At 40.1% G+C, this 15,148-nt stretch overlaps 1 protein-coding gene across 1 annotated transcript in view; it reads left to right on the top strand.

Annotated features, from left to right (window-relative positions):
* The first annotated feature begins 9,297 nt into the window (after positions 1-9,297).
* The window catches only part of TEKT3 (tektin 3), a 38,569-nt gene continuing 32,718 nt past the window's right edge, over positions 9,298-15,148 (top strand). Inside the window, exon 1 of the mRNA XM_021928747.2 lies at positions 9,298-9,407. The gene's annotated coding sequence lies outside the window, so the exon portion shown is untranslated. The remainder of the gene's footprint in view (positions 9,408-15,148) is intronic.

Below are 15,148 nucleotides of genomic sequence, written 5' to 3'. Positions count from 1 at the left end.
AAGAGACTGGGTTTCTTTCTGATGGCTTTGACCACATCAGAGCCTGCACTGTGGGATTTTTGCCTACGTCCCACCAAATGTTAACCTCTTAAGGAGAGAAACAGGGGCCCATTCACAGTGATGCAAACATTTAACAGCTGAATCTCTGGGAAAAAATGTATGCATCTGTATATACATAAGTTTATTATATTTTAATGATAGTAAACAAATTTTTAGTATATCATTTATAAATAGCAATACAATATACAAATACTCTGTATTGTAAATTCCATATAGCCAGTTGGTTTTTACAGAATTATTTTGTTGATTTCTGCCAAACTCTTGTATCTCTAGCCAACCTGTAGTTGCAATTAATGAGTAAGCGGAGTTCAACATGAATGTTGGTTGACAGCTCCGTTTACATTAACAAGTAAGACAAAAATGAAGATGTATATGGAAACTTTAACGACACAAGTGACTTCTTTGCTGAATCAGATAATTATGTTCAAATAGAGGGAGAATGTAGCTTCAATGTTTTGTGGGTATGTGTGTGTGCGTGTGTGCCCATCACAATTTCACGGCCACAAACCGGAGATACTTTAATGTGCATTATACTTTCCAACACTTTCTTGAGTCTAGATAATCAACAAAACTATAAATCAAGCCTTGCTTTGTGGCTGTGATCATTTCCATGATGTAAATACTCCCACTGTAATCATTTTCAAGCTACCAGTGTTGCTGATGTCAGAGTTAGGAAGAGATGCTCAGTAGTACATCATGATAGAGTGTTTCCATTATAAAGATACAATAGATGAAAATAAACTTAGGACATAAAATAGTAAAATACTGTGAAATAATTGGAAGGTGATAAATTTTGGGTGTCTGTTGCCATTGTTTTAATAATTTACTAAACAGTAAGTGTATATAATGTAGTTTTTAATAATGGCTGTGCTTAGTGAGCTTTCAAAATTCTTGAAAATTTAACAGTAGTCTTGCAAGCCAGTATGACCCAGTTCCAGTATACCACTGTCACTCACATTTCATAATTCATTGTCTTGCATGCTACTGAGAGTTTAAAAATGTTCGATGATTGCATAACTGATGGTAAATTAGAGATGTTGACTCTGATTCTGTTTGACATGCTCTGTCTTCTTCCTGAGAAAATTCTAACATCTTACTAGTGGTAGTAGCTGAGCTCAAAAGGTAATTTTTCTATACTAATAAAGGTCCTATTGGCTGATCTGGATGAAATACCATGTATCTCTGATAAAAAATCAGCCTCCTTAGACCAGTTTGTGTCCTTCTGTTAGTAGTAGTCAACGTTTCTTTGATCATAGAGAGCATATTATAAATGCCCTCAGATCTTAAAATGTCAGATCTTTTTAGGTAGCCTTGGTATCGTTCCTTGTTTTTTAAATACACAGTACAAAATGCAATCTATAACACAACACTATCCATAATCCAACATTTACCACTTAATGACTCTTAACAACATTAAACCAAGCGTTTTCCCCACTATACGTATCCCATTTATGTCTCTATCTGCTTCTTTAGTTTATAAGGATCTCCCTATAATGCTTAATATGAGTCATTTTTATTGTTGACGATGATTAATTTACGACATAGGACTCTCAGTGAATAATACCAGGACCTTCTGAGTGAAACTTTAATGTTAAAGTTCAGGGTAGTCCCGGATGGCATAAGAAAGTCTTCAGGCATGAAGACTGATTGTCTAGCCATCTTGGCTGCTGGGGAGGTTGTTGATTACTCATAACACATATCACCTGATAACTCCAACCTAGATTTCTTTTCCCTTGACTTATATTTCTCCCAGGACAAAAAGAGAAGCAGCCAGCTCCTGTAGAACTAGGTGCCATGCCTGATGGGCTCTCCAAGAACCATTCACCAGCGAGCATCCCAGCTTCAGTCTATTTTCTGGAAAAGACTTCAATAAAGCATCTGATTCATTATCTTCCCTTTGGACTAGTGAGGCATTATTGTTATCTTCTTATGATGCAGTTGATCTGGGGATTTGCCCAATACCACACCACCAGTAAGTTCCAGGAGGAAAGCTGTTCATCATTTCCCAAGCTATGGTTCTCATCCATCCATCCATTCATTCAATAAACACATAGCAGAAGTGCACCACAGGCCAAGCCTGATGGTCGATCAGTGCTAAGGACTAACAAGGAGAATGCACAGGAAAAACGTACAGCCATTTGAGGTAAGGGAAAGATCACAGGCTTTGGGGTCAGACATCCTAGGTTGAATTCCAGCTCTATCACCTTCTAGCTAATGCGGCCTTGGTCAAGTTACTTAACCTCCAAGTCTCTGTAAGAGAGAAATACTGTTATAAATCTTGTGGGGTTACTGTGAGAGATATAAGTGAGGTATATGAGGCTTGCACAGAGCAGGTGCTTCAAAAATGGTTCCTGTGATGAAGGCTGGAACAACACTGTCCTTATTCTCATGGGGCTCACAGTCTAACAGGAGTGGCAATCTATGAAAACATACAATAATAAGATAATGCTCTCAGAGAAACATGAAGAGAGCACTGTGGAAACCCACCACTTTCTACTTGGTCAGGAGACTGATCATAAGCAAAAATGTGACTCTGACCTTGGGCATATCACTTAACGTCTTGAATCATAGCTCTTCCATCCACTAGACACGGGATAGATATTCAGATAAGAATAACCCTGACTGAGTTTACACATCTTGGCTCTCTGGACACATTCCCAGCAAGGCATGCCCTGCAATTTCATGCTCTGAAAAAGTCTATTCAATTGAAAAAGCTGACAGTGATACACACCCCTTTTAATAGCTTAGTAACATAAGCAAAACACAACCGTGACAGCTGATATCACCTTGCCGTTGTAAGTGATAAAAATTCTCAATGAATGCATTACATACCCGGTTGAGGTTCCTAACCAATCTCCCATGAAGCCCTTTTATGTAAATATTAATGTCATATTCTGCATGTTAAGTCCATTCAGATCCCCACATCCAGTTCATAGATTGACATTGCTGTTTCCAAAAGTACTGATTCCCAGCACAGAAATCAAGGAAAATAATACCATTGATATTGATGATGCAAATTTGAGTAAAATACCACTTTTTTTCTAAGTGATTTGCAAAAACAATGATAAAAAACACATTTCTCGAACCTATATTATTATACAATTGAGATGGAAAACATTTCTGTTACCTCTCCTACAATGCAAATATTTCCAGTTTCTCTGTTTAAATAGCTATAAATGTAAGTATGGACTTAAAGGGTTTTAGAAGAAATAAGCAGGTTAGAGACAGTTTGGCTATAAAGGCAGTGTTTTCTTTCTCCACTTCCTAAACATTCCCCTTCCACTCCTCACTCACACCCCCATATACCATCAGCCCTCCCCTTCCACTCCTCACTCACACCCACATACGCCATCAGCCCTCCGTATCTACATGTTCCACATCCTTGGATTCACCAACTGTGGATAGAAAACATTTTTAAAAAATAAAGACAACAATCCAACAGTAAAAAACAATACAAATAAAAAATAAAGTATAACAACTATTTACACGGCATTTGCATTGTATTAGGTATTATAAGTAATTTAGATATGATTTAAAGTATATGGGAGGATATATGTAGGTTATGTGCAAATACTATGCTATTTTTATATAAGGGATTTGAGCATCTGAGAATTTGATATTTATGGGATCCTGGAACCAATTCCCCAAGGGTACCAAAGGACAACTATACCTCTTTCACCTCTCTTACTCTTTTTTTCTTTAATTTTCCATGAATCACCTTTACGCACGCACACACACACATGTGCGCACACTTCTAGACAAGGTACTTAATAGGGAAACTGTCATCAAATCACAATGGAGTTTTCTATATTGTGAAAGTCAGTTATTTCTATATTGCTTTAGAGAATGTCTGAAATTAGCTAGATATGGGCAAACGTTTCTCTTTTTCTGACTGAAATGTATTTTTAGGGCACGTTAATGCTAAAATTTGGAATTGTCGCATTATGCTAAAGCAGGTTCCTCAGACTGTGTTCCATGAGTGTCCTGGGGGATGTTAAAATGTTCTGAGTTTTAAAAACTCTGTGGTTAGAATTACACGGGAAAAATACAAATTGGCACATTACAGACTCTGAGGATTCTTGTGTTAAAGAAACGTGTTTAACGTTTTTTTGTGTTCGAAATTCACAAATTTATTTGATGATGGAACTATTGTTTTATTAGCGATCGATTGATGGAATAGTTCAGGAAACACACTTCGGTAAACACCAATCTAATGCAGTAAGAATTTTCTTTTTCCTGTGCTGAAGAACGGAACTGGCTGACTCCATTTCAGCCCCGAGTACCGCCCCTCTCCTGATGGAAGCAGACTGTGCTGGGACTCCCTGCTTGCTTTCTCATCCACTTGCGTGTCTAACAAGCTTCCCATTCACTGACTCCTGCTCTGCCATCCAGAATGAGTAGCAGTTTTTCCATTGCCCTATTAAAATCTTGCAGACCTTTAAAGGATCTCACAAAGTGATTGTGACCACCTTCAGCCATCTCAGCCAGTATTCTTGTGGTTCCATTGGACTTTGTGTTAACAGCAAACATCGCCTGTAAGGACTCCAGTCCTAGAATCTTGGGTGGGGAAGTAGGGGGCTGAGGGGAGACAGGGGAGGCGGGGGTGAGGCCCGGGAACGGGGGTGCAGGAGGGTGGGGGCCGGGGTTTGTTTGGCTTTCTCTTGGACCAGCCACCTGCTCTGTGGCCACTCTGTGGACGACTCACTCTCCTGTCTGGAGAGTGTCATTATTCTGACTGCCTTTTTAAAGGTTTTTTATCCCTACAAAAGTTGACTTTAGGACCTCCGAACAGGGGACCTCTGTCCCAGTACTGGCTCTATCTGCTGCTGTCAGTCTCACACAAAGTAATTCAACAAGCCATTAGTATTTATTGACTAGGTGCTGGTGCAACAATACCTACCTCTCAGGGCTGTTGAAAGAGTTGGAGGAGTTCATGGATGGAATGAGTGGTTCCTGGCAGGGCATAATCGTTAAAAGCTACTTCTTCATGGTTGGTGCTTTGCACTTATAGTATAGAGGTGAGGAGCACAGAATTTAAAGCCAGAAAGAAGTGGATTCAAAGCGCGGCTCTTCCTCTTGCTGTCTATGTGGCACTGGTCAAGCTACCTTACCTCTCCAATGGAATCTCCCCTTCATTTAGACAACGGAAATGATAGTGGCCTATCCTATCGTGGTATTGGGAGCCATAAATGAAATACTGTACGTAAAGCTAGCATAATATAGGATATATGGCACAGAGTGAGGGTTTAATAAATAGTAACTATGATTTGTATTAGTGCAGAGCAATGGTGGGGTGTGTGCATCTGTGTGCAGATGCAAGGATTGCTCACTATGGAGACAGAAATATCAGTAAATAAGTATAACATCAAATGGATTGTACATGCTACACAAACATATGCAGGGAAAATAAATTAATTTTGACAAACAAAACAAACATTCTGGAGGTAGCATTTGACATTGACCTAAAAACATGAGTAGATTCTATAAATTTGGGGCAATATGAAGAAGGAAGAGGATGCTAGGTACAGGAAACAGCATGAGCAAGTCAGGGGTCAGAAAAATCACAGGATGTTAGAGGCTGAAGCAGGGTTGTGTGTTCACTCATGTTTGGGATCATGGAGTGGAGAGTGTGGACACGGGGCTGCACTGCCAGGCTAGGACCAGATCATGGAGAGCTCTGGATGCTGATCTGAGAAGTTGAGATCTCCTTTTTTAAACTCTGAGGAACCAGCAAAGGTTGGAACAGGATAATTATAAGATTCATCCCTGAATGAACTTGCTCCCCATCTCACCAGCAGCGCTGTGGTGGAGCCACTGGGGTTGTGACCCTACTTTGTTTCTGTTCCAGCAGTTGAAAAAGGGCCAGATGTGTAGCAAGGACGTCACATAAATGTATAGGGGGCTCCTGTCAGAACATTTGGGTGTTGGGAACACTGGAGCGGCTGTGACAGAGCTGGGAGCTTTCCTCTCATTATCCACATCAGGGTTTGGAACCAGAAAGTCTGGCTTCTAATCCCTCTGTTGAATTGTGAGCTCAGTTGTGGGAGAGGTGTTTTCGGTTTTTGTTTTAATCCCCCTTAGGAGTTGTCAGAGGTGCAAGGGGCCTCCTCACAGTATTCTGCCCTCCTCAGCACCACCAGGTGAACTGCTGAGTTTTCGGTGGTTAGCAAAACAGCCCTGCTTCCTCCCCTCCCCTCCCCTGTTGACACTCATATTCTGGAAGGGAACTCAGACGTTAATTAAATAATCACACAAAATAAGTAACTGGAAACTGTAATGTCACAAAGGAAAGGAGTTAGGGGAGTATAGCAGGGCAGCCCAGTTGAATCTGGGTGACCAGGCATGACATCTCTGAGGTAATGACATTTGAGGGGGGAAGAGGGGTCCAGGCAGCGGGAACAGCATGTGCAAAGGCCCTGAGGTGGCAAAGAGCTTAGAGCATCAAGAAACTTGAATAAGAGCCAGTGTAAGCCAGGTGCGGTGGCTCATGCCTGTAATCCCAGCACTTTGGGATGCCGAGGAAGGTGGATCACCTGAGGTTGGGAGTTCAAGACCAGCCTGACCAATGGTGAAACCCTGTCTCTACTAAAAACACAAAATTAGCTGGGAATGGTGGTGCATGCCTGTAATCCCAACTACTCGGGAGGCTGAGGCAGGAGAATAGTTTGAACCTGGGAGGCAGAATTTGCGGTGAGCAGAGATTGCACCGCCATTGCACTCCAGCATGGGCAACAAGAGTGAAACGCTGTGTCAAAAACAAACAAACAAAAAGAGCCAGTGTAGCTAGCACGCAGTGAGTGAGCGGGAGAGAGGCATGGGGTGAGGTCAGGGGAATAGGAAGAATGCGATGATTAACTTTAGTGCTGGAGGAGAAACAGAGAAAGCAGGCAGCGTACGTGAGTTGCTCTGAGGATGGGAATGGGGGTGGAAGTCCAGGGGTGAAGATGGCCCACACTTGGTTTCTGATAAGGATAGACAGTTGAAAGGGGCTGATAGCATCTTGATGAAGGGTGATGGCTGAGTGATAGGAAGACTCAGAGAGACTGGAGAGGAGGTTTGGTGACTCTAAATAGGGTGAAAATGTGGCAGCTAAGGAAGTTATAAAAATGACTTCAAGTTATAAAAATGACTAAGGCAAAGTTATAAAATAGGCAAAATCTGCTTTATGGCTTCTCCATTTCTGTATCTTTGATAATTTCCTACCCCATAAGCATCACACTTCATGCTTTCATTCAACAAGCATTGACGGAGTCCCTTTTTCATGGCACGTGAAGCCCTATGCTAGGGATACAGAGATGAACAGAAACAGACACGTTCCTGAACTTGTGGAGTTGCTGAGAAAGTCAGGTTGAATAGCTGAATCCAGGTGGTTTTGCTTTATTTTTCTTAATAAGCTTTGTAGGGAGTCTTCAGTATAGTGTAAAACTGAAGGGTGAGAATTAACCTCTTAATTCTGGCAAAGACTTGATAATCATGGAACAATCTTTTTTGAGAGGGTATCTAAATTATTTCCAAAACATCATTCAGTCCTTTCTGTGGAGAGCAGAGTTGATCAATTTCACCTGAAATTTTAATCAGGAGGTTTTTGAAATTCACTGACTCAATGTGTCGTTGAAAAGATCAAACTCTGCTATAATTTCACCTGTTTATTTTTAAATCAGACATTGAATGAATTTCGTCTTCAATTAGCAATGCTTTTGGGCATCTGGATGTGTGCAAAGCACAAAGACTGCTCATTATCTTGAAAGAGTTTGCGGGCAATTAGATCTACTTTAGAACGGTTGCCAGCCTTTTGGCCCAAAGAATGAACATGGCATCGTTTACTGTGCTGTCTACTGATTCTAGGCATCTGCAAGGCCCGTCCTGAATACTGAAAATACAAAATGCAGAACACTATGCATGAGAAAAAAGTAACAAAAAAAAAGACAGCTCAGAGTGAAATGTTTCTTAGGCTGAGTGTAGAAAAAGTTGCTGATAAGGAACATAGTGGGAAAACCAGTCAGGATTTGCAGTGCCCTGGTGTGGGGTATGGGAGCCTTGTCTAGTCTAGTCTTGTGTCCAGGCAAGTGAGTAGTCGCTGAGCGCTGGGTGGTTTCTGTGGTTTTCCTCCTCGGGGAAAATACTCTGGGCTTATCTCCACAGTTAGAGGGGTCGTGTTGCTTAATGTAAACACTTGAGGCAGCATTCTAACTTTTCTACTTTAGGTTCCCATGAGTTCGGTTGGCCTGACTCAGCCTCTGATAAACCCAGGACACTGACAGGACCAAACGTCTGAACTGGCAAAGCTGAGGACCAGCCCCCAACCTGAAGTCACTTCACTGAGGTCCCTTAGGGGCTGGGCAGCCTGCCTTATCCTGGCAAGTCCCTCAGCCTCACCCTTGGGTGGAGTGCCACACAGTGATTCCCAGAAAAGCCAAAAATAATTAAACTGAGGGCTTTATTTTCTTTAGCATTACTAGTTACTAAAGTAACTCAGTGAATTCTCTTGCTGCTTACACGGTTAGACCGCTGCCTCATGGAAAGATGCCTTGAAGTTTGACTGATTTGAGTTTTAGTGTTAGCTCTGCCCCTGAGTCACACTGTCTAAGTCCATTAACTTCTCGAACTTCAGTTTCTTCATCTGTACAATATAAACCCTCTTACAGGGTTGGAAAGAGCTTGCATGGATGAGCAATGATGTATGTATTTAAAAATGTGGATCAGCACCTGGAAGAAACAGTAAGGGCTGCTGTTTACGGAAATACTTGCTGGAGAGAGAGAGGGAAAGCCCAAACCATTTTCTTAGAGTGAGAAAGGAGGGAAGGAACACTAGATAATCCGGTCACAGGAGAAGCCCTGCTGGAGAGAGGAGAGGCTTGTCAGGAAAGATGGGGGCTTGTCAACACCTAGGCAGGTGATAAGGTTCCAGGCAGCCCTGATGTGCCTTAGAATCGGCCAAGTTCTTCGCAGTTGGAAGAGTTCCGAATCAGGCTTCAAGGAGAGGCGGGGAAAGCACCGAAGCCTCTCTCTTGGGCTACTCTTCACCCCTTTCACCTCCCGGACCCAGCAGGTCTTCCAGAGGGCGGGGAGCCTCGGTTACTAAGCGTGAACGCGTCCATGGTAACCGCTGCCCGACTAGTTTCCCTCCCGGCCCGACAGCTCCCGCCTCTCCTCTGACTGGCCAATCAGCTCCCGGCGAGTCGCAGGGACGGCCGCTGAGTGGCCCACAGGCGCTGCTATCGTCACAGATAGGAAAGGCGGGGCCAGGGCCGGACTGGTCTGGGCCCCAGTCGGGGGCTGCAGGTGGCAGGCTGCGACCCCTTCCTCTCACCGCCCCTTCCCGCCCCTCGCCGGGCATCCGCCGACAGGTGAGTGGTCTCGCTGACTCCAGCCTGCCTCTAGGACGACCGCAAAGGATCCCCCTTCGCCAACCAGGACTCCAATCTCTGGCCTCCGTATCGCGGGAGGTCGCGGATACCCTGCAATTCCTCCCTCCATCTTCACTTTTCTTTCCAAATAAAAACCATACGAATCCACAGGCACCTCCCACCCAGACGTCTATTTCCTCGTAATTTACCTTTCTGATGCTTTTCAAGGTTTGAGAAGTTATTTCTAAACGCGGAACCAGGGAAGGGGCGTCCGAACCCCCTGCACTGTGCTAACTCATTTAATTTCTTAATTCTAATTATTACCCGTTAGCAGCGCTGTGCCTTCCCACTGCGGTGCTGGCCGCCCCGCACGGTGTTCCTCGTCCCCTCTGCTTCAGTAGCCGATCCTTCAGATCTGCAGTCACGGGGAGGAGAGTTCAATCACCTGGTCTTGTAGTCAGAGCTCCTGAAATTCAGATCAAAGCTGTTCTCTCACCGCCCAAAGCCATTTCTGTTTAGCTATGGCTGCAAAGCTTTCGGTTGTGTTTGGGCAGTTTAGACCAAACCCCTTTATGTTTTCTCCTGGATGTATATGGTGTTGTAGAGAAATAAACATCCTGGAAATGGGTAAAATTATTTGTTTGATTATTGTGAAAAAAATACATAGTTTTACTAATAGGCAAAAATGTTTTGAGGTAACTGACAAAATATTCTACTTTTTTCTTCTTTAAAATAAAATACTTCACACAATAAGTAGAGTGAACCCAGGGGTGAATCCATGTACCCAGTCCAAACTTAAACCAACAAAAAATCGATTACAGGCACAGTTGAGGCCTCTTAGGTAACCCTTGGAAATCCCATTCTCCTCTCTCCTTCCCTATTCCTATTAACAAAATTTAGCATATTTTTATACTTTTACTACTCATATGTTTATCCCAAACCAATGTATACTTTTTTTTTTTTTTTTTGAGACGGAGTCTCGCTCTTGTCGCCCAGGTTGGAGTGCAATGGCGTGATCTCAGCTCACTGGAACCTCCGCCTCCCGAATTCAAGCAATTCTCCTGCCTCAGCCTGCTGAGTAGCTGGGATTACAGGCGCCTGCCAACACGCCTGGCTAATTTTTTCTTTTTTGTGTGTGTGTATTTGTAGTAGAGACGGGGTTTCACCAAGTTGCCTAGGCTGGTCTCAAACTCCTGACCTCGTCATCTGCCCGCCTCGGCCTCCGAAAGTGCTGGGATTACAGGCATGAGCCACCGCACCCAGCCTACTGTTCCATTTTGAATTGATAGAATGGTTATGCTGTACGTGTTCCAGGTCATTCATTTGAACTGTTGTGTGGTGATTCTTGTATGAATTTACCGCATATTAGGTATGCATCCTCCTGTTGATGGACTTTTAGTTTGCTCCCTTTAAAAATATTAGAAAGGAATTATTGTACATTCTCATTGTAAACATATTTGAATATGTTTGAACATATTCAAACATATTTGAATATGACATTTCAACTTTACTGGATACCACCGTGTAGCTCTCCAATGTGTAATAATTTATACACCATCAATGAATAGAGTTCCTTAACCAAACTTTTTTTTTTTGAAGAGATGAAGTTTTCCTGTATTCTTATGTAATATATGCATAAAGAGAAATTAAACATTGATGTCTGATATGATTTCTTCTACTTCTGGTATTTGTTAGTGCATTGGCAGCACTGTTTTATTTCCGCTCCAATTTGGAACTGTAATTAAGTGGCTACAAAGGAACTAAAGGGGTTTGTACGTGAGCCATTCAAGCCTATGCTTGCCCCTGATTTAAGGCAGGGTGTGGAGCAAGTCATGTAAACCTGTGTCTTCTGCAGAAAATGGTCTGTAGATTTTTGTACTTTAAAATATCTATGATCTTCAAGTCTTGCTTAAATATGCTAATAAAATGTTTACCCAATGTGTAGCCAACTTTTGGATTGCAAATAGAGCTTTCCGGTTCTTAAAATCTCTGTGTGATTGATTCTATATTTAGCATGTTAATATTTATAGAAGACTATTATAGCATTTTTTTCAGTATATAAATAACTGTTGACCGTAAATTAAGTGCACCTAGTTAAACATTGTATTTGACTTTGTAGCCCATGTCTCATTTCTTAAAATTCTGTTCGGTCATATGTCTTAGTTTTCTGCTACTATAACAGAATACCAGATACTGGGTGATTTATAAAGAACAGAGATTTGTTGGACTCACAGTTCTGGAGGCTGGGAAGTCCAAGATTCAGGGGCTACACCTGATGAGGGTCTTCTTGCTGCATCATAATATGGCAGAAGGACAAGAGAATGAAAGAGACAGAGACAACGGAGGTGAATTTATTATTTTATCAGGAACCCAATTCTGTGATAACTAATCCACTCCCACAATAATAGCATTATTCCATTCATGAGGTCAGACCCCTTATAACATAATCACCTCTTAAAAGTCTCACCTCTTAATACTGCACAATGGTAATTAAAGTTCAACTTGAGTTTTAGAGGGGAGCATTCAAACCAAAACATCATGATTAAATGTACAATAAAAAACAATTGCCTAATTTAGGGGATTTTTCCATAACTATTTTCAGTCATTTTTCCAAATAATTTGCTCAGTTTCTTTGCGAATATGAGATATTTATAGCATCAGTTAATGATCTAGTATGTGCTGCACATGCTCTCTTAAGAATTGACTGGAAGGGCATGGTAGCTCACGCCTGTAATCCCAGCACTTTGGGAGGCAGAGACGAGCGGATCACGAGGTCAGGAGATAGAGACCACCCTGGCTAACACGGTGAAACCACGTCTCTACTAAATAATAATAATAAAAAATTAACCGGGCGTGGTGGTGGGTGCCTGTAGTCCCAGCTACTCGGGAGGCTGAGGCAGGAGAATGGCGTGAACCCGGGAGGCAGAGCTTGCAGTGAGCCAAGATGGCGCCACTGCACTCCAGCCTGGGAGACAGAGTGAGACTCTGGCTCAGAAAAAAAAAAAAAAAAAAAAAAAAAGAATTGACTAAGTTAGAATTTAGAGAGTAGGTTAATCATTGTAAAAGACGCACACCACCAAAGTAAGCCATAGGTTTTTAAAAACTGAGGTATTTCTTCCTTAAAAGTTTGATAGAATTCACCAGTGAACCCATTGGAGCTTGAACTTTTCTTTGAGGAAAGTTTTTAAACTGTAGATTCAATTTTTAAAAAATACTACAGGGCTACTCAGGTTATCTAACTCTTCTTTAATCAGTTTTTGTTATTTGTACATCTTTCAAAAATTTTGTCCATTTCACCTATGTTGTCAAATTTCTTGCCATAAAGTTGTTAGTAATATTGCTTTATTCACTTTATATAATGTTTGTGGGAATATTGCCTCTCTTGTTGCTGATATTAGTAATTTGTCTTCTCTTTTTAATTTTGATAAGCCTATCAAGTGGTTTATCAATTTTATTGATAGAGTTTTATTGTTTTTCTTTTCTATTTGTCTATTTTCTATTTCATCGATTTTTTTTTTCTCTTTATTATTTTCTTCCTTCTACTTTGGGTTTATTTTTTTTTTCCTAGCATTTTAAGATGAAAGCACAGATCACTGATTTTACCTCATTCTTATTTACTAATGTAAACACTTAAAGCTATAAACTTACCACTAATAACTATTTTAGCTGCATCTCACAAATTTTGTTATGCTGTTTTCATTTTCATTCAGTTAAGAATATTTTATAATTTCCCATGTAATTATTGACTCATGAGGTATGGAGTGTTGTTTCATTTGCTATTATTTGGGGATTTTCCAAATATCTTTCTATTACTGATTTCTAACTTACTTCTGATATGGTCAGTTAACATACTTTGTATAATTTTGATATTTTAAGTTTATTTAGACTTGTTTGTGACTCATGATATGGTCTACATTGGTGAATGTTTTCTAAAACACTCTAAAGATGCAAATTAGGTCCAGTTAGTTGTAACGTTGTTCAAATATGCATCAACCAATTTTTTGTTTACTTGTTCTATGATTTAGTAACAGACAAATGTTGAAATATTCAAATATAATGTGGATTTGTCTATTTCTCACTTTAGTTCTGTCAATTTTTGCTTTAGGTGTTGAAAGTTAGGTAAATGATTACATAAACATTTAATATTGTTATATCTCCCTGACTGATCCCTTTATCCTTATTTTTCTCTCTATCTCCGATAATATTTCTTGTTTAGAAGTCTACTTGATTTGATATTAATATAGCCACTTCTGTATTCTTTTGATTAGTGTTTAAACAGTTTATCTTTTTTCATACTTTTATTTTTTTTTTTAATTTTTATTTTTTTGAGATGGAGTCTCACTCTGTTGCCTAGGCTGGAGTGCAGTGGCATGGTCCTCCGTCTCCCGGGTTCAAGCAGTTCTCTGCCTCAGCCTCTCGAGTAGCTGAGATTACAGATACTTGGCACCATGCCTAGCTAATTTTTGTATTTTCAGTAGAGTTGGGGTTTCACCATCTTGGCCAGGCTGGTCTTGAACTTCTGACTTCATGATCCACTCGCCTCGGCCTCTCAAAGTGCTGGGATTACAGGCGTGAGCCACTGCTCCCGGCCTATACTTTTATTTTTAACTTATTTGTGTTTTATATTTAAAATGAGATTTTTTCTAGACAGATTATAGTTCAATATTGCTATTTAAAAATGATTTCTAACAATCTGTGCCTTTTAAGTGGATTGTTTAATTATCAGTATAGTTGGATTTGTATTATTTTTCTATTTGGGTTTTCTTTGTCTTATTTTTGGTTCTCTTTTCTCTTGGAATAATTATGAGTCTTTTTTGTCTTCTATTTTTTTCCCCTTCATTATTGGTTAAAACTCTTGTTTTTTAGTCTTAGATACTGCTCCAGGTCAGTGGTTCAAAAACACTTTTATCTCAGGACCCCTTTACATTCTTAAAAATATTGAGGACCTCAATGAGCTTTTACTTATGTGGATTATACCTATTGTATTTATTATACTAGAAATTTAAAACCATAAATTATTTTAAAATAACCATAATAACCCATTATATATTAGCATAATGTTTTTATTAAAATATTTTCTGGAACAAAAAATAATTTAGTAAGAAGTATTTAGTATTTTTTTTTGTATTATTTTAGTATTATATTTTTGGCATAGTAATTTTTAGCTTAGTAGCTGGGCTCTCATCTTCATTCAGTCTGTTGCGATAGTATGTATCATGTCGCCTCCGAAAAACTCTGTTGTAAATTTGTGAGAAAGGCAAATAGCATTTGAGTATTTACCATGAAAACCATTTTGACCATTTCACCTCCCAAGAGGTCTTAGGCATGTCCATGGGTCCTTAGTTTACATTTTGAGAACTGGCTACTTTAAAGTTTGCAATACATATTTTTAACTTATCACAGTGTATGTTTAAATGACATTATTTCATTTCAGTTATAAGACCCTTATCATCTAATATGGCCATGTAAGCCCTCCTGTCATTTGTGCTATGGCTACCATATAATTTACTTCTATTTTATTAATGCCACAATTTTTTTATTTTTACTTTAAATAATGGTCTTTTAAAGAAATTTGAAAGTTAGAAAGATTTTGTTTTTCTTATTAACACACATGCTTACCATTTCTGACATTCTTCATTTCTTTGTGTAGATCCAACTTTCCATCTGGTATAATTTCCTTTTCTCTGAAGAATTTCCTTTAACAATTCTCTTATTGCAGGTCTGCTGATGATGAATTCTTC

This window comes from Papio anubis, chromosome 17 (genome assembly GCF_008728515.1).
Source record: "Papio anubis isolate 15944 chromosome 17, Panubis1.0, whole genome shotgun sequence".
NCBI lineage: Eukaryota > Metazoa > Chordata > Mammalia > Primates > Cercopithecidae > Papio > Papio anubis.
Note: the sequence above shows the minus strand (reverse complement) of the source record. Positions and strands in the feature narration are given on the sequence as shown.